The following is a 25,903-nucleotide window of genomic DNA, read 5'->3' as shown; positions in this document are numbered from 1 at the left end:
CTCTAGATATTGGCCCTCATGCCTCTCTCAAATGGCAGGGCTATTTTAAGGTAATCCTCATGACCTCTACAGCTGCTAAACTCGAGGGAGTCTCTCATTGGGTCCATCTGTCTCATCTCAAACCTTTCATTCCTCCACCTAAAAAATGATTCTTCTTCATACATGTCGACTGTAATAGGACCATGCTCTGTTAAGTTCTGGAAGATGTTGAGACCACCCATCTTGTCCCCAATCCCAGAAAATGAGACTCCACTCCGGCAGCTGAGCTCAACCTCACTGGATTAGATATGGATTTCTTGTCCTCCTCCTACTGTTCATTTCCATCCAGGTTAGCCCTTATATTTGGAGATTTGAGGTCCAATAACACCCCCCTCCCAACACACATACACATAGAAAACAGTCTTTCCAAATAGGGGCAGTAAACTGTTTCATAGCCGGATGCCAGGAACTGATCCAAATTGCTATCATCCCTGTATCTGTTATCCCATCTAAATATTATGGTCTCTATACTTGCTTTCTCTTTGACCAGGCAAAAGATTATTGTAGAAAATGTCCAGACGAATATGGGGGCTACCTATATTGGTCTTGTCAGATACATATGCTAGGATCATTTCTTCTATCAACTTCGCAAGACACTCTTTTTCTACATACAAGACCCATGGGATTCCAGATGGGAGAGAGGAGTTGTTGGTACTCTCTAACATAAAAATCAGCCCGGGTCCCCAGTGAGTACCATCCATATCTAGAGAATATGTCTCAATTGCTCAACTCCCAGATATCAGAAAAGTAGGGGAGATAATCAAACACTCCTCTGAGGTCTTTACCTCTTTGACATCACCCCCTCATAAATGACATTAATTTGTCATTTCCCCTTTTGCTTGAAATCTTTACCTCGGCATACCAACTCCTTAATGTTACCAGGCCTGGATGCTTTAAAGACTGCTGGTTATTTGTACCCCTGGAACTAACTCAACAATTGTCATTTATAGCATCCTGGTGATACTGTCAAGTAACCTTACCTCACCCTTTGTCAGCTGCCCTGACTCCAATGTTGCCATGACTCCACACCTTACCTCTATCCCTCTCTTTGGCATGGCAAACTGTTTTAAGGCCTCTGGGATACATCCTGTAAGAACACTAGGTTCCCTAGACCACAATAGAACCATAACCCTCGATATATCATCTCTGCAATGCCCTGCAGTCCAGAACACGTCAATTCTCTGTGGCACTCAGGCATATCATTGCCTACCCACCAGCTGGTCAGGAGTCTGCATGTTGGTACTCCTTTTCCCTAAACTGGGAGTAATCCAGGGGAACGAGCCCCTGCCAATCCCAGTTGTAAATATGATAGCTGCTCAACATAAGAGGGCCGTTCAAGTCATGCCACTCTTGGTGGCTATGGGAATAGCCTTAGGTGCTGGCACTGAAATTGCAGGGATAATGACTTCCATGACTCAATATGATACATTCACTTCCCAGTTTAAAAGCAATCTTCAAGAAATGTCTGAAACTGTGCTTACTATCCAGAAACAGATAGATTCTTTGGCAGCCGTGGTGCTTCAGAACTGATGGGGGCTAGATGTCCTGACAGCTAAAGAAGGTTGTCTTTGTCTGTTCCTTCAAGAAAAATGCTGTTTCTACATCAACAAATCCCGGATAGTGAGAAATAAAATCCAGGAGCTACAGTCAGACATAAAGAACTTCAGAGACCGATTACCAGCCACTGCCCACAGAAGAGCCCCTGTCCACAGAGGAACCTGATGCGAACATTTACCAAGTGGATCCCAATGGTGAAAGCCAGCTACCCCCAAAATTGATGACGCCCCTAGACAGCAGGGAGCAGCTTAAGACACATGTCACCCTTCTTCCCTTTTCACCAACAGCTCCCCCTCTCCACGTCCTTTTTTCTTTCCTTCTCTTTATAACAAGAAGGGAGGTATGTTGGCATCAGGACCTCCCAAACCTATGACATCACATAGGCGACAGCACAACCTGCAGACCTGTTGCCAAGACAACAGGCACCATATTCCCAGAATCCACTTGGCTTACCTCCCATCTTTGCCTGCGTCATTTTTCATTTAAATAAGGGGAACACTCCTCTCTCTCCCTCTCTTTCCCCCTTCTCTTTCTGCCAACCCCCCCATAAAACCTCTCACACATGAAACTGTTTGGGTCCAGTGTGCTGTGTTCAGACACGAGCCACTATTTTAACACATCACTCCCAGCCCTAGCTTTACCTAGGAGTGTGCCTCTCTGAACCAGGGTGATGTGAGGACAGTGGAAAAGGAACTTTTGGGTTGAGAGGTGCTTTAAACTTATACCAGGAACAACTAGATCCCCACCCCACTGAAGGAACTAGATCTAAGATATAACCTAAGCAGTGTGGTTGTGTACTGAGAAATAAGTGCAAGCAGTCATTGTATGGTGAGAGGCTGTAAGAAACTGAACAAGACATGAAGTTAGGCAGAAAGAAAACTGTAGAGGAGGGAGAAGTTTTAGTGAGAAATCACATAGGCTGTGAGGAAGGCAAGAGAGGATTTAGGACCTTGTCTTCCCTTTGCTCTTGACCAACCCTGTTCTATCTAAATATATATGCATGACGGGAAAAATTCCGTCAAGATGGAAGTAAAACTCTGAAGTTCTTTGTGGATATAAAAGCCTATCTGTCCCTCACCTGTTGTTTCCTCCAGCTTCTATGAGCTCCATCTGTATTGTCCCCCAGCCATACGCCTTCCCAATCCAATCCCACCCCTCCTTACCCCACCCAATCTCACATCTCCTCACACCTACTCTTTCTCAATGACACTTCCCCCCATCATTACTCCTCTCCATTCTAATTTTGCCTCAACTCCACTGCTCCATCTTTTGCTTTGAGCTAATGGTGCTCATCTTTATGTAAACAGTGTAATACAGGATGTCTCCTTGGTCTTCAGTAAACATATTAAAATGTTGCTTTGTGATTGTCATCTCTTTGCTCTTTTCTGACAAAAATAATGTAAGAATTCCACCAATAGACCGTAATATAGATTTAAAACTCACAGGATAAAACTTGGAAAGGCAGAAGTTACATCTCATTTTCTCTATTTTTCTGTGGGCATTTTGTTTGTTTATGCTATTTCTTACTTTTCGTTCAAATATTTACCAGGAGTTCATAGAGTGGATTTTGGGAGAAAAAAATCAAAGCCATCATAACTTTCATGGGCAAAAGAAAACACCCATTGGAGAAAATGAGAGCATTTATTTTTATCCAGACAGAGTTCAGCATGATTCAAAACATGGTGAAAATACCACCTCACATAAAATAAATTATCCACTGTGGCAAAGGAGCAGTGAGTGCTCATGTCAACAAGAGACCAAAAATATCCAGAGAAAGTAAACAGTTTTGCAAATAGCAACTGATGAGTTTTATTATCCCTTATTTCTTTTTGACTGGCAGGAAATAACATTAGAGCCACATCTGCCCTGTTAGCTTTGGTGAGCCCTATTTTTTTTTTTTTGCCTCCAGTATACTACCTAAGTCAGAGAAAGATAAAATCCACCATAACACCACACACCAAAAAAAGGATTACACATTTTAGTGATCATGCACATGAGCCTACAGGGTAAGGTGATTTGTGAATATTCTCTTCTGAAAGGATGAGCTACTAATATCCCTGAACCAATGCATTGCCACAGCATAATACCACTGCAAGCGGGGACTTACAACAAACAACAACCACAATGTAGGGTTTCCATCAGGCCTGGGACAGTGGCCAGTTGCATTGGCAAACATTACCACTCACACAAGTCCAGAGTACACAGTTCAAATGACAGCCTAGAACCCAACCAATAAATTATATGATTTTTTTTGCTTCATTTAAAAAATAGAAATCTATTTTGTAAATAGCAACATGTTGAGGCCATTTACATAATAATTATTTAAGAGCCAGCACCATGGGGTGTAGGGAGGAGAGAGGGTTCTCTCCTGACTCTGCCTTTAGAAGACCTATTCAAGATGAAGCCAAACCTATATCCCTCAAAACCTCTGGGATGTTGAGAAACCTCTTGTCCTCTCACGGCTACTGTCTGTGCTTCTGTAGAATGGAGTGGCTATAAAAGCCTATCTGTCCCTCCCTAATGTCTCTTCCAGCTTCATGAGTTCCACCCCCTGTTGTCCCCCAGTTGTTTCTGAGACAAAATTAGAGTTAAATTATTTTGTAGACGACTCCTCAACACATGGTCACATGGTTATGGTTCATTTCTGCTACAGGTTCACAAGCTTCTATCTACATTTCCGTAATACCAATATACATGTCTGTAGATATTGCCAAAAGTCAACACGGAGCAAAATTATCTAAGTTGATAGTCATTACTTTAGTTCCTGGAAGATGCAGTGCAGTCTCCTGCTCATCTCAAGACTGTAAATGCCCTCATACTAACATAACGATGAATGGGGTGGAGAATGGCTGATGAATATGGCTTAGGTACTTCTTCAAGGGCATTTACTTGTCTTTGTTAAGGACCTTCATTATACTAGAAAAATAACACCAGAATGTCTCCACAGTTCTCATTTATGAAGGGACTGCTGAACTAGTGACAATTTTACAACCCAATGTGGAAAGGTCTATAAATATTCTTACTACTATCTTGAACCGCATTTCAAGATTCTTATGACATTGTAGTATGTATGTCTTGAATGTGTGCACCACTGCATTTAGGCAGCTTCTAGATTCTGGGCAGTGAGCCAGTCTGAGAAACATAGGACAAAGTATAATCTCTCAAACATCACTGCCAAGAGACTTTCTCAGTGATCCCATCAAGCTTTCCCAGACATAAGAACACGGGTATGTGGTTTCCTGGAATTCCTGACTCTTGGAATGCCTCTTGAGTTGTACACTTATAATATGTTCTGGATAACTGTCTTGAATGTTGTCCTAGCTAGCAACTGACATGTGTGGTGTGTGTGTGTGTGTGTGTGTGTGTGTGTGTGTGTGTAGCTTTGAACTGTATTACCATAGTTCATTATTTCGATGTCCTGCCTGCAAGCATCTCCACTTATCAGATACATTTGGTCTGGCTCAAATCAAGTTATTAGGAAGATATGAAGTTCTGCTATAATTGAGTGTAGCAGGTGGATGGAAATTACTTAGGGGGCCACATAACACTTGCCTGCTGATGTTGGAATTCTAAGCATTTGGCAGAATCAAAGCAACCTGTTGCTTATCCTTTATATCTACCTAATCCGGGGTACATCTGTCAGACAGCACTGCTGGCAGAAGGTTCACTGAAACTGATGAGTCTTAGTTCTAAGATTTTCTTATATCCATATCATTTCCTGTATCATCTAATAATTACCCATAAGAGAAAATTTATGAGCTACTCTAGTATTATTAACTCTACATGTATGGCCAATAATTCATTAAGGATTCTAATATTGCCATTTCAATTGTAGAGAAGATACTGAGATTCAGAGAGAGGTTAACTAACATGACCCAAGAGTGAGATTAAAAGTTCTAATCTAATACTTTCTGCCTGTTCTTGAATGCTTCCTGATGGCCAACTGCTAGCACCTTGGGAATTATAACGTGAAAGTGAACATGATAGGGGTAACCAACAGAGATAGGATTTAGTGCTATAATGGTACCCTTGACGAGAACAAGGGGGTGACAAGCCTTGGGATCATACATGTTCCATGACAATGGTAGGTTTGCAGAAGAGGGAGCAGAAAAGCCATCCCTCAGTGAATAATAACACCTTTGCATAAGATCATAGGGTTAAAAAGGTGTCTAGTATAATGGGATTGAACCATAAATGCTGGGCAAGTTGGTCATGAAGAAAGTTATTGAAAAAAAAAAAAGATGGCCTGCATTAGATCTTTCTTGAAAAAAAATATTTAATCAGAACTCTTGCTTCCTAACCACATCAGAGGCAGCTTATCCTGCAAAAATCTCATAATTGCCAATTACAAGTTATGCAGTCTGGTCAGTACAATTATACCACATCCCCAGAGTACACCTCAGGCAGATAGTTTTAAAAGAAAAATATTTTGATGCTAATAATATTGTAATCTGGAATCAATTCCCCCGTATTTCTAAGATCCTCGTTAGATTTGTTTTCAGTGGTGAAGAATTTACAGTTTGCCTTTATGGCAAGTGTGTTTCAGTGTTTCTTGTAGCAACCAAAAGAGCATTGTGGCAATAAGCTAGCTCCTTTCAGCAGAGCCCTTCCTGGTGCTCTTTATTAAGGGTCAGATTCAACTACAGTATTTTCACCATAGACTCAATAAGACATGCATTTACTGACACCTTTTGCTGGGCAGTTTGTTTTAGAAAATGTGTTACACAGCTATAAAATTATCTAAACAATCTAGAAGCATGGCAGTTTGTTAGGAAAATTTAATCAGAAAAGCAGACTTTTTTTTTTCAGACATGACACTGAACATTCAAAAACACTGTTGCCCTTTCACGGCAAAGCCAGCATCTCCCTCCAGATTTCCGATTTTCATATTCATGGAGCCCTGGAAGGCTAAACTTTAACTTCAGGCTCAAGGCTGTATAAATATTTATCATGAACAGAAAATTAAAGAAGAAATCTTAGTGAGTTTAGGCATCAAAAGAGATTTGTGTGCCGTAATAAAAGAATCCTGAGCTTCAGTGTCAGGGATTTGCGTGCTGTCTTGCGTACCTCGCTCCATCTTCTCTGCTCTCTGCTCCTACTGAACTGTCTTGAACAAGTCCCATAAGCCTCTCCCGAGCATCAGTTTCATTGCCCAAGAAGCACAAATGTCGCATTAGATGATTCTAATACTCCGTAAACCATGACCATACATGGTAGTAATAGGGAAAATTATAAAACAAATGGGACTATGCATTATGAAGGAAACAAAACTACTGTGATACAAGACACTAAGAATCTCTCTTATACAGAACATGAAGCAAAACTTGATTTTAGGGTTCAGTGAGTTTCAAAACTGCAACACTGTTTCTTTAGCTTGTGTGTTACAAAACCAAACGCTGAACTCTTTAAGATAAAGAAAGAAGCACCTATAGTGTTTGTGCCGTTTACTTGTCGGATTCTTGATTCCAAAGCTGACACGCTTCATTCAGATGGAAAAGAATCTGGTTTAGTACAAAATGGCTTCAAACAAATGCTGAGAACTAAATAGATGTTCATTACCAGTAATAAAATCTGTGAATAGTAGTGATCCCTTTTAGAAAACCAGTGTGTTTTAGGTAGGTCAAAGAGAATGAAACACTGGGGTGGAAAAATAAAATGCCTCTCAGTGTAGAAATGAAAACATAATCAAATATGCTTAGAAGAAATGAAAAGCTGAAAGGGGTTGATAAACCACTTAAGGAAGTTCAGTTTCCTGCTGCATGCTGCCCAACCAGGTAGCCATCTAGAAGTTGGATTCTCAAACATTTTCCATATGAAAGTGACCATCTAAGATCAATACAGGTCTCAAATCCAGGTATCAAAGCAGACTATAGCAAGAGTAAGCCATTGGGATGGTAGTGAACAGAAAGTGTGGTTATTTTGGCAAGGGAGACCACATTCTGGGAAGAACTATTACCAAGTGGAAGGTTGAGAGAGGGAGGTTTGGGCAAATGTTTTTTTAGGGCCCAACATGGAAGTATGACTGCAGGGGCAGAAGCTATAGCTGAGGGTAGGATCCTTGTCTAATATATACAAGACCCTGGGGTCAATGACAAGTGTCACAGTGAGATGAAGGAAATGAAACTGAAGGGTAGGGAAAGAACAAAACGCTTCAAGGGAAGGCTGGCTGGGTGGACACAGCAGTGGGAAAGTATGTGCTGAAGAGCATGAGGATCTAAGACTGAATCTCTGAAGCACACAGAGAAAGTCGGGCATTGCCTGTGGATCCGGTTCCCCTAGCTGGGCCTCCTTGTCTGACCTCAGTGGGAGAGGATGTGCCGAGTCTTGCAGTGACTTGATGTTCCAGGGGAGTGAGAATATCTGGGGGGGGGGTTGGAATGTGGGGGACTGCTATTGGGATATAAAGTAAATAAATAAATGTTAAAAAGAAGGAAAGAAATCTAGGCATGGCTATACATGTCTGCAAACCCTCTGTATTAAAGGGGCAGAGATAACAGATCCCAAGAATTCCCTGATAAGCCAGTCTAGCCAAAATAGTGAACATCTGGTTCAGTGAGAAAGCCCGTCTCAAGAAAACAAGACAGAAAGACAGCCAGTAGAAAAATTTATCCAATGTCCTCTGTTGGCCTCCGCATACATGCCAAGAGAACATATACCAACACATTCACTTTCATGTACCATGCACATATCCATCATCATACTATCATCATCATCATCGACGATAATGATAATGACAGTACACACACACACACACACACACACTTTCAAGGGAGCATTTAACAATTGAGATAAGGCTCTTCCAATCTCCTGTCTTTTTATCTACACAGGCATCAGACTCCTGAATCTGGCTCCACAGGAAGTTCACATTCCTGGTCAGATGCTTATTAGCACAATAGGAGACTTTAAGCCAGTCAATTCACTGTTCTCATTTCTAGATTTTTCATCGGTAAAATCATCAAAGTAATTAAAGCGTCATTATGGACCCATAATCAAATCATTAAATAGTCCATATTATGTGCTATTAACATGTAGTTGAAGGCTAAATCAAGAAAAATAAACAGTGATGTCATAACAATTCCAAATAAATTAACCAAGCTTTATCGCCAGCAAAAGCATTTGAATTTTTAAAAAATTCGTCCTATATTCTTTTATATGATTTTCTATACATCATGGTTTGAATGTGAAATGCCCCCCCCCCCATAGAGTCATTGCTTGCGCACTTTGTCCGTACAGTTTAGAGATGTTGTGGGATGCTCAGGGCTGTGGTTTAGCTTTATAGGCTCTACAGAAAGAGTTGCTAGGAGATGGATCCTGAAGGTGATCCCCTCTTCTGGTCCTGCTTTCTGCTTCCCGAGCTGCCAGGATGGCAGAAAATGCTGCCTCATGTTCTTTTTACCATAAACTGGGACACTCTTGGATTACCTTCCCCATCATGGTAGACTAAATCTTCCCCAAACCGTAAGCCATAGTAAACCCTTCTTCCTCCAAGTTTCTTCTGTCAGATGGTGTACTGGTTGGTTTGCGTGTAAACTTTACACAGGCTGGAGCTATCACAGAGAAACAAGCTTCAGTTGGGGAAGTGCCTCCATGAGATCCAGCTGTGAGGCATTTTCTCAATTAGTGATCAAGGGGGGAGGTCCCCTTGTGGGTGGGTTGGTAGTCTTGGGCTCTATAAGAGGGCAGTCTGGACAAGCCAGGGGAAGCAAGCCAGTAAGTAACATCCCTCCATGGCCTCTGCATCAGCTCCTGCTTCCTGGCCTGCTTGGGTTCCAGTCCTGACTTCCTTTGGTGATGAAAAGCAATGTGGAACTGTAAGTTGAATAAACCCTTTCCTCCCCAACTTGCTTCTTGGTCATGATGTTTGTGCAGGAATAGAAACCCTGAAGAAGGCAGGTGGCATGTCACAGTGTTAAGAAAGGTAACTCATGTCCTAGAAGGAGGTTAGCATACTGTGACAAGAGCATCAGCTCTGATTGCATAGAAAGCCCAGCAGCTTTGGGTGGGACCTTGTGCTCCAGTTTCTTCCGTCCTTAGGCTGCCACAGGTAGGGTGAAATTATGTCAGTGGCTCTCTCCTGGTGTCCCACTCAGCATATGCATGTCTCAGGGTAGCCTCTGGGACCTTGTGAGTGAATTGCCTTGATACTTCTCTGGGGCGTCTTGATGATAAGTTGTTATAAAAACAACCTGGTTCATACTAACACATGTCCCTGATTTTCAAGAGTGGAGAACAGCTTTCTCCTACATTAAGAAGATTGCATGTGATGGCTTGTGGTATTCAGTTCATCACAGGATCTGGGGGACTGAAACACCTGAATAATGAAACTAGATGCATTCTCCTGGAAAATGAGTGCTAATTTGCTTGCAACCCATACCATATAATTTGCAAGAACACAGGGCACCTCTGATTCTGAGTCGTAGTAAATTTAACTTTTGTTATCATCCGTGGCTAGTCCATTTCTCTCTGATTTAAAACCATTGAGAAAATTAACTCATGACCTTTCCTACCACCAAAGGTGAAGATTTTTGAAGTCATTAAATTCCAGGGCCATCTCTTTCATAGACAGATACATCTCAATTTTCAACAGTTAAAATGGTCCAAGTTATAGGGTTTTTTTTTTTTTTTGCATTATGATTGTATAAAGTGATACTGGACTGGTATAAACTATAATGAGAAGTTTGAATTTCAGTCTTTTCCTACAGAGGTGAAGTGTGGGATGTAATACCACAGCTATATGCTGGACAGCTTCTTCCAGTCAGCAGTAAGCTGTAGTGGAGAACAACAAATGATGTTGATCAGATAGGCATGGTGAGCACATTTTTCACTAAGGCTGTCTTCAATGGGTTTCTTGGGAGAAAACTGCACTCCTAAGCCTGAGAACACCTGCATATGAACTTTTAAGGCATCGGCTAGTAGAAAAGCAGAGAAAACATGGGAGGGTGACTATGAAGACAGAAACAGCTCCACTGGCTTTCCTTGGTCTGCTTGTTTGTTTTGTCATCCACTCCTCAACTTAGGATGTGGCAACCAAAAAGGGAACAAGTAGAGGAAGAATCTTTCTAAATTTAAGCCACCATCTCTTTTTCCACAGAGATGGCAAGTTGAGAGTGAGGCCTTGCTTTCAGGACTGGTTTGTGTGTGGACAAGTCTACGAAATCTGGCTTAGATTCAGGATTTCAAAATGAAGTGACAGTCCCTCTAATGGGATCAGGTTCAAGGACAACTGAAGTCGAGGACTCGACCAACACCGGGCTTCTCTTTATTTGACCCTCAGTGGCTACTTGCTACAACTCAGTCATGAAATGTGGCATTGTGTTTATACCCCACTCACATACAATGGGTTAGCTAAAAAGACTGCTTACCTGTATCTTAAAACTGGGTACACGGTCTTCCCCAGGAAAGAGCACACCAATTGGCTATCTAATACCAAATGGTTAGCCCTGAAAACATGCATAGGAGTACCATTATACAGACTGAGAAGGTTGTATTTTTGTATTATATAGTTAGGAATATATGTATGTATATATATATGTATATATATACATATATATATGTGTGTGTGTGTGTGTATACATATATACATATGTATATATATATAAAACAATTAACTTTTAAAAATCCATGAATTTGAAAATGAGATAGGAGGGATATGTAGGAGAGTATGGAGGGGGAAATGATGTAAGTATATAATAATCCCAAAAGATAAAAAAAATTTAAAAACAAGATACATGGATTTCTTTACTATGTTTCTTTTACTATTCGTGCCAATAGACATTTCAATAGCTCTCATATTTTTTCCTTATCTATTAAATGTGCTAAATAAGAAACAAAAGATTCTATGTGGATGCTTTAATTTCCCAGTTATCTTCAAATATGTTGACACCTGAAAACTGGGCTTTTCGGCCAGAACAGCATAGCTTTTTAATCTGATAACAAATACTATACTGAATTACCCAATCAAAGCTATTTCATAAGGCCTTCAGGCACCATTTTAAGTAATGCTGTGTTTTTATTCATAAGTTTGTTATGCACTAACAAAACATCCACCAGAAAAATTCCATAAAAACCATTGCAATGTTACCAACAAGGTTCAAGAAACAGTCTACTCCTCATGGTGTTTGTGTGCCTTTTCTTCTTTTGATTGCTTTTCTACACTTTTGTCCTCACAACTGTAAACTGTGCAGACTGGTGAGACAGAGTAGTGCAGGTGTAATAATTTAGTTGGCTGACATCTTCAGTGCTACTGCACAGCTATTTCATATGTAATAGGCCATATTTTAAGAATTGGTGGGAAGGTGGGGTTCTGAGGACCCACTGGTGCCTTTAATTAATCTCTGAGTAAGGAAGTAAAAATGACAAAAAGGGTGTTAGGAAAAAGAGGCCATGGCAAGAGGACAGACTGAAGAGAGAGTGCTTGAGAGTCAGGGAATGAGCAAACACTATGCTTGAACGAGCAGATGGACTAGGATTTATCAGGATTTATCAGGACAACTTCAGAGACGGAATAACGTTAAACAGTGCTTGGATTCCGAATGTGCTCCTTTAAAACATCGTACCAGCAGGACACTGCTTTCCAGAAACCTCCCAGCTGATGACAGGAAGAGGGCTGAAGAATGGGCGGCTTCCTTTTTCTCCTTCCACACCCCTACTTTATTGGGCAGCTTTCCTTGTACAGTCCATGGTGCCTTGTAGTTCTCCTTTCCTGTGCACCTAAGGTATGGAATTCCAGGTATATGCTATCATCCCAGCACTAAGGACAGGCCTCTTGAATCTAAGTCTATCAGGACATTGTCCCTACTTCCCTCAGCCTTTAAATGTATACTGATGAGTCTTTGTACCTCTTTGGGTACAATTTTGGCTGAGAATTCTAAAAGAGAAAAGTTTCAAGTACTGCCCATTTTTTAACCAAGTAGTCCTTATATAATTAACTGGCCAAATTAAGGCTTGAAGAAGACTGGATTCTAAATTCAGAGGGCTGTGAGTTCTACTCTGCTACACATTTTTTTTTAATACTCTGCAGAAGTGGCTTCACAAATCATCCTCTACTCTTTGAATAAACATGATAAAACAAAAATGAAAATATGTTCAAAGAGAATTCATTTAGTGGTTATCTTGATGTCTTGATCAAACAGTGAAGTTCTCTTTCAGGTGGTGTCTTTCCTCTATGTCAATGTCCCTTATTTACAAGCCACATACAGTCTCAACCCAGACTGCTCTTTCTTTCATCACCACAGGAATGCAATGACAGCAAGATAGAATCACAAAGAAGCATAAGAAAAACTAGAGACTCTACAGACTTGTCATTATATGTACTTCCTCAAACAGAGCTGCCAATCCAAGACAAATGCCTTGGTTCTGAGGAAGCCCCTGAGTCATTTCAAGTCCACATAAGGTGATGATCTGTGAGGCCTAAAACGGGAAGAAAATTAGCCCCACCAGAAAGAATAGCTACTGTAACAGGCCACTGACCTGGCTCATATTTAAGCTAGGATCTTTGGTGTCATTCAGGTTAGCCAATTTAGAGTGGCTAAGGCCATGCACTCCAGGGCTGCAGGATTTCCTGACTACAAATCCCATCTCCAGGAGCTTCAATCTGAGCTTTTGTGTAAGGTACTGTAGCTCTGTGTATCTTTCTTTCTTAACTGTAATAATAGCGCCTACTTCTTGGGCTTGTTGTAAAAACAAATCCATCAATTTCCCTTGTTCTAAACAGCATTTAAATAGTGCCTGACACATAGCAGAATGGGATTTAGGAGTTTACTGCCTCTATAGCTCCTCTTCATCCTCTTCCTCATTCTATCTGATAGGTCTTGGTCAAGAGGATGAGCACGTGGGTTCCCTAGTCTCCACATCTGGGAACTCTGGGTAGACATGCTGTCATGGTATTTAGTTGTCTTAATCTATTCAGCACCCTCTCTGTCTCCCTCATAAGACTCTGATGTTATTCAGAGATTTCTCTTTTTATGCAGACACAGGATATGGGATGTGCAAACTCAAGCCATTGGTTCTGCTAGTAAATCTTTATTGGTGGGCCAATTCCTGCATAGCTAACAGATCTAAGCTGAGTAGCGTGAGATTGTTTTCGAGTTTGCTCCATAGATGGTCCTATGGTTCTAATTTCTTTAAACATACTGAACTGAAGAATATGTTCTCTGACTGGATGTTACTCAAGACTGAAAACAACAATGCATACAAACCCAGATCCACACAGCAGACAACACTTGAGTAAATGAGAATCCTGTGTTGACACATACAGAAAGACATAGTTGAAAACAGGGCTGACACCCCACAAAATCGACAAAGAAGCCAGGAAGGAATTTCTGAGGAAAGAAAATAGAAAGACAACCAAAGTAGAGATTTGTCTTTTTAGGTATGCCCAATGCTCACCTGTGCTTTATTTCTGAGTGCCTATCTTCCTCTAGGTACCTTAAAGCAATCTTAGCATTCATGACTTGAGATAATACAGTTCTTGGCAAGCACCAATATTGTATGGCAGAATTTTCATATAATGTAATTATGGAAAATCGGGGTTAAAATGTTAGGAGTTATTCTTGTTTAAGGTGACTTATAAAACAAACCTGAAATTAGGAATATAAATGAACTCAAACCAAACTATTTACGACCTCCCCCTATCACAGGCAATATTTTTCTATCTTTCTAGGTTTCTGTTCATACATTTTAGCCCTTTTTTCATGTTCACAACTAAGTAATGATAAGTTTGGTTTACCAAATCTAACTAGATTTTCCATCACCCCACATTGGCTCAAGGCCAAAGTTCAGAAGCAGGAACCAAGGGAACTCAAGGCCCGAGTCTTGACTTCTAATTTCCATGAGCCACTTTCCCATGAGGGCCTAGTGAAGTTCATTTACCAATTAAGATTTCCCACACCAGCTGTGAGCCAGTCAGTGTACCAGAAAAGTAGTGATAGTGCCTTTATTCCTGCGTGAGGGCGCCTGGCTTCTTTTCCTTGTTCACTTACTCATTTAATCCCTCAGACATCCATTTATAATTCCAACAAAAATTTGCAAATTACAGTGTAAAGTCATCTTTCTACAGAGAGCCGAATGAAACAATGTCTATTTTCCCATGATGCTCCACTTAAAGGCAATGGGTGCAGGGTAATTACTGGTGTAATAGGAAGCCATCTTTTGGGGGAGGGAGGAAGGACTTATATTTAGGCTATAACATGTCCTGTGATATAAATATTTCCACTCTGCCTAACTTAACAGTCAGCTTACCAAATGTCTGAATATTTAGCAATAAATGCTTTTTAAGCCAGTCCAAGGAAGCTCCATTCTGGGGGAGGAATTCAATAATGAATAACTGATGTGTGCAATCAGCAGGCTGGAGTAAGTTCCACGGAGAAAAATGAAGCAAAGAGAGGGGCTGTAATGTGTTGGTAGTGGAGAGAGAAAGCACTCAGTTATAACCTGGAGAGGGAAGGCCTCAATGAGAAGACAGTGTCTGGCGGGACACAGACCTGATACGGGAGAGAATGAGCTGGATAGTAGGAACAGCAGTGTCTCTGTTCAAACAGCGCATCAAACGTGGATGTCAGCATCGGTCAGAAATTTCAGCTCAGTGTGCTGTGCCTTGTGCATCTCTTCACAGGCTGTGTCTGCACACAAATGGATTAGATTTAACAGGTTGAAGATATTCACTCTCTCCAGTGTTAGTCACATGCCCTTTTGCCCATCAGCTCATACTCCAAAAATTTTACACCGCATCTCTAGAGTTAGCCTGAGAGTCTCCCTGTCTGCCACTCACATACACCTGTCAAGTGAACAAACGGCTATGCGATTTATTTCAGAGCTAACACAAAGAGGCAGGAAATGTCCTATGTGAAATGCAAGTGGTTTCTAGACTTCCATTTCACATATACTCCGTGATAATCAGCAAATGTCCATTAGCAGAGAGTGGGATAAGGTGTGTGGGCACAAGGGATTTGGAAGGAACTTCAAATTAATGACTTAAATCTAATTACCATGAATTAGAAAGATGCTCAATTTATTAATAGTAACCACAAATGTAGGCTCTGGAGTATTTTGATTTTTATGACTTAATTCCTTCATCTATAAAATGGGAACATTAAGGAAGATATTTACTGATGACTGTGTGGTTTAAATATATTAATATGAAAAGATACAATATATCAATGTGAAACTTGTATAAAAACACCATCCATTAATAGAGAGAATGTGGTAAATTTTTGTTTTTTAATTTGTACTATTACTGTCATTGTGACTTTGTGTCAGATACTACAGTGTACGTTGTCATTGTCCCTATCTAGTAGATAAGGAAGAACAAAAGAAATATTTAAGAAAGTGCCTTATGCTCCAGGGTTAAAAGTTGAGGTCAAGAGTCAAACTCAGATATTATATTCTCAATGGCTAGGTTTAAGAAAAAAGTATGTCCATATGTCAAGGTTCTCTGAACCATGGGAACTGTACATACGGGTTTTCTCATGTTACTGAGTACTCACTTGTGATTAGTTTTATTTAATGAGGCATTAATAATATCTAATTTATGAATAAGAATATTGAGACAAAGTTTTAGATTATCCTGGGCATTCAAATCATAAATAGCAGCACTCAGACTCAAGTCCTTGTATTAGATTCATCAATGTATGGTTCCCATCTATGGTACTTTGCTGCCAGCCCCAAACTTAATGAAGAACAGTTCCATGTCGGTTTTCATTAACCCCTTGGGTGTGTGCATCAAGGATGGTGGTCTTATGTGAACATACAATGACTTCCTCTTCCATTAATTACAACTTATGAACAGAAGAGCTCAGAGGGAATATGATGGTGGGTCACCGGAACCCTAAAGGAGTCAGTTAGTATGGTTACTGACCTCTTATGCTGGTTACTAGTGGGCAAGTGCTCTATAACAAGATCAACCTCTAGGCCATTTCTGATTAGTGTTGTGCATGGTTTATGAGATTGGGGACATAGGAATGTGGAACAATGGCTTAAAAGAACACCCATGGATTAAAAAAAAAAAAAAGCAAACAAACCCAAACAGCTTAGTGCTAATGGTCTAGGGTCCACACTGCTTCAAAGCAGCCCTTTTCCATCTTCAGAAAACCACAGGCAGTTTTAGATACCTACCAATCCCAGTGGTCCTTCCTCATCTCACTTCTTTTGTTTTTCCTTTTTTTTTTATTGGATATTTTCTCCATTTACATTTCAAATGCTATCCCAAAAGTTCCCTATACCCAACCCACCCGCCCTGCTCCCCTACCCACTCACTCCCATTTCTTGGCCCTGGCGTTCCCCTGGACTGGGGTATATGAAGTTTGCTAGACCAAGGGACCTCTCTTCCCAATGATGGCCAACTAGGCTGTCTTCTGCTACATATGCAGCTAGAGACATGAGTTCTGGGAATACTGGTTAGCTTATCTTACTTCTTGCAGAGCAGAAGAGTATGTGTCTTTGGCCTGGAGGCCAAGTCTAAAACAAACAGAGCATCTCTCCTAATGAGACATCCTGCAGCCTGGTGAGTAATGCAGGTGGCTGTTCAGTGCTCTGCAACACTGTGATGCCAGGGCAGCCTCAAATAACAGACTTTCATGAGTGAGCATTGCTATCGAGCATTGCTTACAGAAGTTTCCCCACCTGTGGTGATCAAGGTCTCCACCATGGTGCTGATGGAAGCCAATTCAAGTTTTCTAGAAGCCAGGATAGAAATATAAATGAATGAAGCAGGTAGGGTGTAAATAGCAGGAAGTGAGGCAGACGTGGCACTTGGAGAGTGTGATTCTCTTTAGTAAACCTTGAATTGAGAGCAAGTGCCACGTGGCTCCAGCTAATGGTTGCCATAAACAAAACAACCATGCTTCCTTGTGGCTTTCAATATTTATAATCAGAAGCCATAAATGAAAATTGTAGGTAAGACTTCAAAGATTTTTATGTCAAAACTATTAAAATTTAAAATTGTGTATTTCCAGTTTAATTGACAAAGTGCTTCGGGTACAAGCATGAGGACATGAGTCCAATCTCTAGATTCTACATCAAAAATCTGGGCTGTGCTGCAGAGGCAAAGGCAGGAGGATCTTGGGGGCTCACTGGCCAGTCAATATAGTTAAATAAGTAAGCTTCAGGTTCATTGGGAGACCCTGTCTTTTAAAATACTGGAGGGAGACACCTGACATTGATCTTTGGCAGTGTGTACATGTGCTCCTATATCTGTCCCCCTCCCAACATAGCCTACGGAATACACACACAAAATAATGGGAAAGATTTGGTCCATAGGAATAGCATTTAACAAACAAGAATAGAAGAATATCTACACAGAAACATAGGAATAGTATAGTTATTGGTGGACATGGAAGACTTCTGCTTTGAGAGAGGAGTCAAGGCCTTCTACTACTTTTATTCTACTAAATATGATAGCAAGAGTCCTACTTATTGGTAAATGCAGAATAGCAGTGTTATGGAAATACAGAATTACAATTCTCATTTTTGGTATATGACTTGATTCCAAGTAGAGAACCGCCCCCCCCCCCAAGAATCTGTAGAAAGACAGAGTTACTTAGCAAAGCTTCTAGCTACTAGAGCCAGAACTCGGTTTATTTATGTATTAATAACACACAATAGCATAGAATTTTCAAATACTGTTTGTGAAATCTCAGTATGCCTCAAAATAGAATTAAACCTGCAGGATGACAGGCAAAAGTGCTTTTCAACAACCTATCAACTTTACCGCACTAGAAATAACCAGTTTCTCTCACCCCAGACCATTGCTAATAACTCACAATTCTATTAGATCTATGACAAGTGGCCACAACGAGCATGACATGAAATAATAAGACATGTGCTCAGCTATTCGTTTATTTTCAGTATTTTTAACACTTCAAAAGTATCAAAAACTGGAAGCGAAGCAGGTTTTGCCTTTTCTTTCATCCATTTCTTTCTCTGGCAGTGTGTATGGGTTGCCTAGGAAACAGTTACAGCAGGGGACAGAGCTGCTGTGCTGTCTCCCAGAGTTGGGCATAGCTCTCAGTAGTAACATGTCAGCTCTCAGCTCTGGTGGAAGGGCTCTTATACAGCTCCACTTGGTACCAGAATCATTTACTTCTAGGAACCATTGGCTGCATGCCTTGCTAATAGCTTTTGGCAGGAGGCAAGAAAAGAGTGATAGTGGCAACGGAGAACTAAGAAATAGATAAAGGTTAGCAAAACTGGCCCTAAGATAAACGGTCAAGAGATCACAGCATAACAACAAGATGTTTACTTAAAATGATCTTAGCTACCAAGGAAGAGTACCCAAGGCATTGCTGGCAGGTGGCAATGCCCCTGATACTCACTACAGAGTCTTAGAAAGCCACAGGGAGAAAGAAGAATCATAGCCATCATGTGACAAGAACCATGACACTGTATATGTTTTCATCATTTTAAACTTGTTTTGTATTCAGAGATAATATAGAGTATAAAGAAACCAAATTACTTCCTTAAGATTACTTGATTATTCCGCAATGAAGTTGGGGTTAAATCCGGAACAAAATCCACTGTGACTCATAAAAGACATGGTTTGAGATACAGGTAGACTAGATGGAGGTAAAGACTACAGCACTCACAAAGAAGGTGAAAATCCTGCAGTCCTGAATTAACAGGTAGGGCTGCAGTCATGGTGCAGGATATAAGAAGTTAAAAGAAAATAGAGGGCAGACCAGCAATGACCCCTAATGAGAAACCAATGAGCTGGTTTTTAGTCTACAAATTTTCATCCCATACAGCAGCCAGAAATATAGCAATGTGGGTCATCTGAACTGGTGAACACTTTGGGCACACTATGAGTAGATGTCTAACACTTAATACAGAAACATTCCTGGCCACAGGATCTTAAGACTTCTGGTGAGTGGAGCACAGCTTCTGCTCCAATCCAATTGCGCGGGACCTGAGACTGCATTAGTTAGGGAAGCAGAAACCGGCCTGAGTAGGACCACAGGCCTCATCCGGCTGGATCAGCGCCGGGGTAGCGGGAGCGCAGGGTTGCCTGACACCCGCCAGCTACCCACGACCCCCGCCGCAGGATTTTGGGACTGCTGGTGAGTGGAACACAGCTTCTGCTCCAATCCAATTGCGCGGGACCTGAGACTGCATTAGTTAGGGAAGCAGAAACCGGCCTGAGTAGGGCCACAGGCCTCACCCGGCCGGATCAGCGCCAGGGTAGCGGGAGCGCAGGGTTGCCTGACACCCGCCAGCTACCCAAGACCCCCGCCGCAGGATTTTGGGACTGCTGGTGAGTGGAACACAGCTTCTGCTCCAGTCCAATCACGCGGGACCTGAGACTGCACTGGTTGGGGAGAGAGAAATCCGGCCTACATAGGGCCACAACCCTCTTCCGGTCAGAAAAGCACCTGGGCAGCTGGGGCGCAGGGTCAGCTGACACTCACCAGCTACCCACAACACCCACCACAGGATCTTAAGACTTCTGGAGAGTGGAACACAGCTTCTGCTCCAATCCAATTGCACGCGGGACCAGAGACTACATTAGTTAGGGAAGCAGAAAAACGGCCTGAGTAGGATCACAGGCCTCTTCCGGCTGGACCAGCACCGGGGTACCGTCAGCTACCCACGACCCCCGCCGCAGGATTTAGAGACTGCTGGTGAGTGGAACACAGCTTCTGCTCCAATCTTTAAATAGTGACAACGATAACAACTAACCCCAGAGATTACCAGATGGCGAAAGGTAAACGTAATAATCTTACTAACAGGAACCAAGACCACTCACCATCATCAGAACCCAGCACCCCCACTTCGCCCAGTCCAGGGCACCCCAACACACCGGAAAAGCTAGACACGGATTTAAAAGCATATCTCCTGATGATGATAGAGGACTTCAAGAAGGACTTTAATAACACACTTAAAGAAATGCAGGAGAACACTGATAAAAAGGCAGAAGACAATAAAGAGGAAGCACAAAAATCCCTTAAAGAATTGCAGGAGAACACTGCTAAAGAGTTACAAATCCTTAAAGAAAAACATGATAACATAATCAAACAGGTAGAAGTCCTTACAGAAAAACAGGAAAACACATCCAAACAGATGATGGAAATGAACAAAACCATACTAGACCTAAAAAGGGAAGTAGACACAATAAAGAAAACCCAAAATGAGGCAACACTGGAGATAGAAACCCTAGGAAAGAAATCTGGAACCATAGATACGAGCATCAGCAACAGAATACAAGAGATGGAAGAGAGAATCTCAGGTGCAGAAGATTCCATAGAGAACATCGGCACAACAATCAAGGAAAATGTAAAATGCAAAAAGATCCTAACTCAAAACATCCAAGAAATACAGGACATAATGAGAAGACCAAACCTACGGATAATAGGAGTGGATGAGAATGAAGATTTTCAACTCAAAGGACCAGCAAACATCTTCAACAAAATTATAGAAGAAAACTTCCCAAATCTAAAGAAAGAGATGCCCATGAACATACAAGAAGCCTACAGAACTCCAAATAGACTGGACCAGAAAAGAAATACCTCCCGACACATAATAATCAGAGCAACAAATGCTCTAAATAAAGATAGAATACTAAAAGCAGTAAGAGAAAAAGGCCAAGTAACATATAAAGGCAAGCCTATCAGAATTACACCAGACTTTTCACCAGAGACTATGAAAGCCAGAAGATCCTGGACGGATGTTATACAGACACTAAAAGAACACAAATTCCAGCCCAGGCTACTATACCCAGCCAAACTCTCAATTAACATAGATGGAGAAACCAAAGTATTCCACGACAAAACCAAATTCACACATTATCTCTCCACGAATCCAGCCCTTCAAAGGATAATAACAGAAAAAAACCAATACAAGGACAGGAACCACGCCCTAGAAACAACAAGAAGGTAATCCTTCAACAAACCTAAAAGAAGACAGCCACAAGAACAAAATGCCAACTTTAACATCAAAAATAACAGGAAACAACAATTACTTTTCCTTAATATCTCTTAATATCAATGGACTCAACTCCCCGATAAAAAGACATAGACTAACAAACTGGCTACACAAACAAGACCCAACATTTTGCTGCTTACAGGAAACTCATCTCAGAGAAAAGGATAGACACTACCTCAGAATGAAAGGCTGGAAAACAATTTTCCAAGCAAATGGCATGAAGAAACAAGCTGGAGTAGCCATTCTAATATCTGATAAGATTGACTTCCAACCCAAAGTCATTAAAAAAGACAGGGAGGGACACTTCATACTCATCAAAGGTAAAATCCTCCAAGAGGAACTATCAATCCTGAATATCTATGCTCCAAATACAAAGGCAGCCACATTCATTAAAGAAACTTTAGTAAAGCTCAAAGCACACATTGCACCTCATACAATAATAGTGGGAGACTTCAACACACCACTTTCACCAATGGACAGATCATGGAAACAGAAACTAAACAGGGACACAGTGAAACTAAGAGATATTATGAATCAAATGGATCTGGCAGATATCTACAGAACATTCTATCCTAAAACAAAAGGATATACCTTCTTCTCAGCACCTCATGGTACCTTCTCCAAAATTGACCACATAATTGGTCACAAAACAGGCCTCAACAGATATAAAAATATTGAAATTGTCCCATGCATCCTATCAGATCACCATGGACTAAGGCTGATCTTCAATAACAAAATAAATAATAGAAAGCCAACCTTCACGTGGAAACTGAACAACACTCTTCTCAATGATACCTTGGTCAAGGAAGGAATAAAGAAAGAAATTAAGAACTTTTTAGAGTTCAATGAAAATGAAGCCACAACATACCCAAACTTATGGGACGCAATGAAAGCATTTTTAAGAGGAAAACTCATAGCTCTGAGTGCCTCCAAAAGGAAACTAGAGAGAGCACACATTAGCAGCTTGACAACACACCTAAAAGCACTAGAACAAAAGGAAGCAAATTCACCCAAGAGGAGTAGACGGCAGGAAATAATCAAACTCAGGGGTGAAATCAACCAAGTGGAAACAAGAAAAACTATTCAAAGAATCAACCAATCAAGGAGCTGGTTCTTTGAGAAAATCAACAAGATAGATAAACCCTTAGCCAGACTCACTAGAGGGCACAGGGAAAGCATCCTAATTAACAAAATCAGAAATGAAAAAGGAGACATAACAACAGATCCTGAAGACATCCAAAACACCATCAGATCCTTCTACCAAAGGCTATACTCAACAAAACTGGAGAACCTGGATGAAATGGAGAAGTTCCTAGACAGATACCAGGTACCAAAGTTGAATCAAGATCAGGTTAATGATCTAAACAGCCCTATATCCCCCAAAGAAATAGAAGCAGTCATTAATAGTCTCCCAACTAAAAAAAGCCCAGGACCAGATGGGTTTAGTGCAGAGTTCTATCAGACCTTCAAAGAAGATCTAATCCCAGTTCTTCACAAACTATTCCACAAAATAGAAACAGAAGGTACTCTACCCAACTCATTCTATGAAGCCACAATTACTCTGATACCTAAACCACAAAAAGACCCAACAAAGATAGAAAACTTCAGACCAATATCCCTTATGAATATTGATGCAAAAATCCTCAATAAAGTTCTTGCTAACCGAATCCAAGAACACATCAAAACAATCATCCATCCTGACCAAGTAGGTTTCATCCCAGGGATGCAGGGATGGTTCAATATACGGAAATCCATCAACGTAATCCAGTATATAAACAAACTCAAAGACAAAAACCACATGGTCATCTCCTTAGATGCGGAAAAAGCATTTGACAAGATCCAACACCCATTCATGATAAAAGTCTTGGAAAGATCAGGAATTCAAGGCCCATACCTAAACATGATAAAAGCAATCTACAGCAAACCAGTAGCCAACATCAAAGTAAATGGTGAGAAGCTTGAAGCAATCCCTCTAAAATCAGGGACTAGACAAGGCTGTCCACTTTCTCCATACCTATTCAACATTGTACTTGAAGTCCTAGCCAGAGCAATTCGACAACAAAAGGAGATCAAAGGGATACAAATTGGAAAAGATGAAGTCAAAATATCACTTTTTGCAGATGATATGATAGTATATATAAGTGACCCTAAAAATTCCACCAGAGAACTCCTAAGCCTGATAAACAGCTTCGGTGAAGTAGCTGGATATAAAATTAACTCAAACAAATCAATGGCCTTTCTCTACACAAAGAATAAACAGGCTGAGAAAGAAATTAGGGAAACAACACCCTTCTCAATAGTCACAAATAATATAAAATATCTTGGCGTGACTCTAACTAAGGAAGTGAAAGATCTGTATAATAAAAACTTCAAGTCTCTGAAGAAAGAAATTATAGAAGATCTCAGAAGATGGAAAGATCTCCCATGCTCATGGATTGGCAGGATCAACATTGTAAAAATGGCTATCTTGCCAAAAGCAATCTACAGATTCAATGCAATCCCCATCAAAATTCCAAATCAATTCTTCAACGAATTAGAAAGTGCAATCTGCAAATTCATCTGGAATAACAAAAAACCTAGGATAGCAAAAACTCTCCTCAAGGATAAAAGAACCTCTGGTGGAATCACCATGCCGGACCTAAAGCTCTACTACAGAGCAATTGTGATAAAAACTGCATGGTACTGGTATAGTGACAGACAAATAGACCAATGGAATAGAATTGAAGACCCAGAAATGAATCCACACACCTATGGTCACTTGATCTTCGACAAGGGAGCTAAAAACATCCAGTGGAAGAAAGACAGCATTTTCAACAAATGGTGCTGGCACAACTGGTTGTTAACATGTAGAAGAATGCGAATCGATCCATTCCTATCTCCTTGTACTAAGGTCAAGTCTAAGTGGATCAAGGAACTTCACATAAAACCAGAGACACTGAAACTTATAGAGGAGAAAGTGGGGAAAAGCCTTGAAGATATGGGCACAGGGGAAAAATTCCTGAATAGAACAGTAATGGCTTGTGCTGTAAGATCGAGAATTGACAAGTGGGACCTCATGAAACTACAAAGCTTCTGCAAGGCTAAAGACACCATCAATAAGACAAAAAAACCACCAACAGATTGGGAAAGGATCTTCACCTATCCTAAATCAGATAAGGGACTAATATCCAATATATATAAAGAACTCAAGAAGGTGGACTCCAGAAAGTCAAATAACCCCATTAAAAAATGGGGCTCAGAACTGAACAAAGAATTCTCACCTGAGGAATACCGAATGGCAGAGAAGCACCTGAAAAAATGTTCAACATCCTTAATCATCAGGGAAATGCAAATCAAAACAACCCTGAGATTCCACCTCACACCAGTCAGAATGGCTAAGATCAAAAATTCAGGTGACAGCAGATGCTGGCGAGGATGTGGAGAAAGAGGAACACTCCTCCATTGTTGGTGGGATTGCAAGCTTGTACAACCACTCTGGAAATCAGTCTGGCGGTTCCTCAGAAAATTGGACATAGTACTACTGGAGGATCCAGCAATACCTCTCCTGGGCATATATCCAGAAGATGTCCCAACCGGTAAAAAGGACACATGCTCCACTATGTTCATAGCAGCCCTATTTATAATAGCCAGAAGCTGGAAAGAACCCAGATGTCCCTCAACAGAGGAATGGATACAGAAATTATGGTACATTTACACAATGGAGTACTACTCAGCTATTAAAAAGAATGAATTTATGAAATTCCTAGCCAAATGGATGGACCTGGAGGGCATCATCTTGAGTGAAGTAACACAATCACAAAAGAACTCACACAATATGTATTCACTGATAAGTGGATATTAGCCCAAAACTTAGGATACCCAAGATATAAGATACAATTTGCTAAACGCATGAAACTCAAGAAGAATGAAGACCAAAGTGTGGACACTGTGCACCTTCTTAGAATTGGGAACAAAACACCCAGGGAAGGAGTTACAGAGACAAAGTTCGTAGCTGTGATGAAAGGATGGACCATTTAGAGACTGCTGTATCCAGGGATCCATCCCATAATCAGCTTCTAAACGCTGACACCATTGCATACACTAGCAAGATTTTGCTGAAAGGACCCAAATATAGCTGTCTCTTGTGAGATGATGCCGGGGCCTAGCAAACACAGGAGTGGATGTTCACAGTCAGCTATTGGATGTATCACAGGGCTCCCAAGGGAGAAGCTAGAGAAAGTACCCAAGGAGCTAAAGTGATCTGCAACCCTATTGTTGGAACAACATGATGTACTAACCAGAACCCCGGAGCTCTTGTCTCTAGCTGCATATGTATCGAAAGATGACCTAGTTGGCCATCAATGGAAAGAGAGGCCCATTGGACTTGCAGACTTTATATGCCCCAATATAGGGGAAT

At 40.9% G+C, this 25,903-nt stretch overlaps 1 protein-coding gene across 2 annotated transcripts in view; it reads right to left on the bottom strand.

Moving 5' to 3' along the window:
- Positions 1 to 25,903, bottom strand: part of Prkg1 (protein kinase cGMP-dependent 1) — a 1,217,686-nt gene that overhangs the window by 805,333 nt on the left and 386,450 nt on the right. The window lies entirely within an intron of this gene.

The sequence above is a fragment of the Mus caroli genome, unplaced genomic scaffold, assembly GCF_978045245.1.
Source record: "Mus caroli unplaced genomic scaffold, Mus_caroli_1 scaffold_20, whole genome shotgun sequence".
NCBI classification, from domain to species: Eukaryota; Metazoa; Chordata; class Mammalia; order Rodentia; family Muridae; genus Mus; species Mus caroli.
The sequence above is the reverse complement of the archived record's forward strand: the minus strand, read 5'-3'. Positions and strand labels throughout refer to the sequence as shown.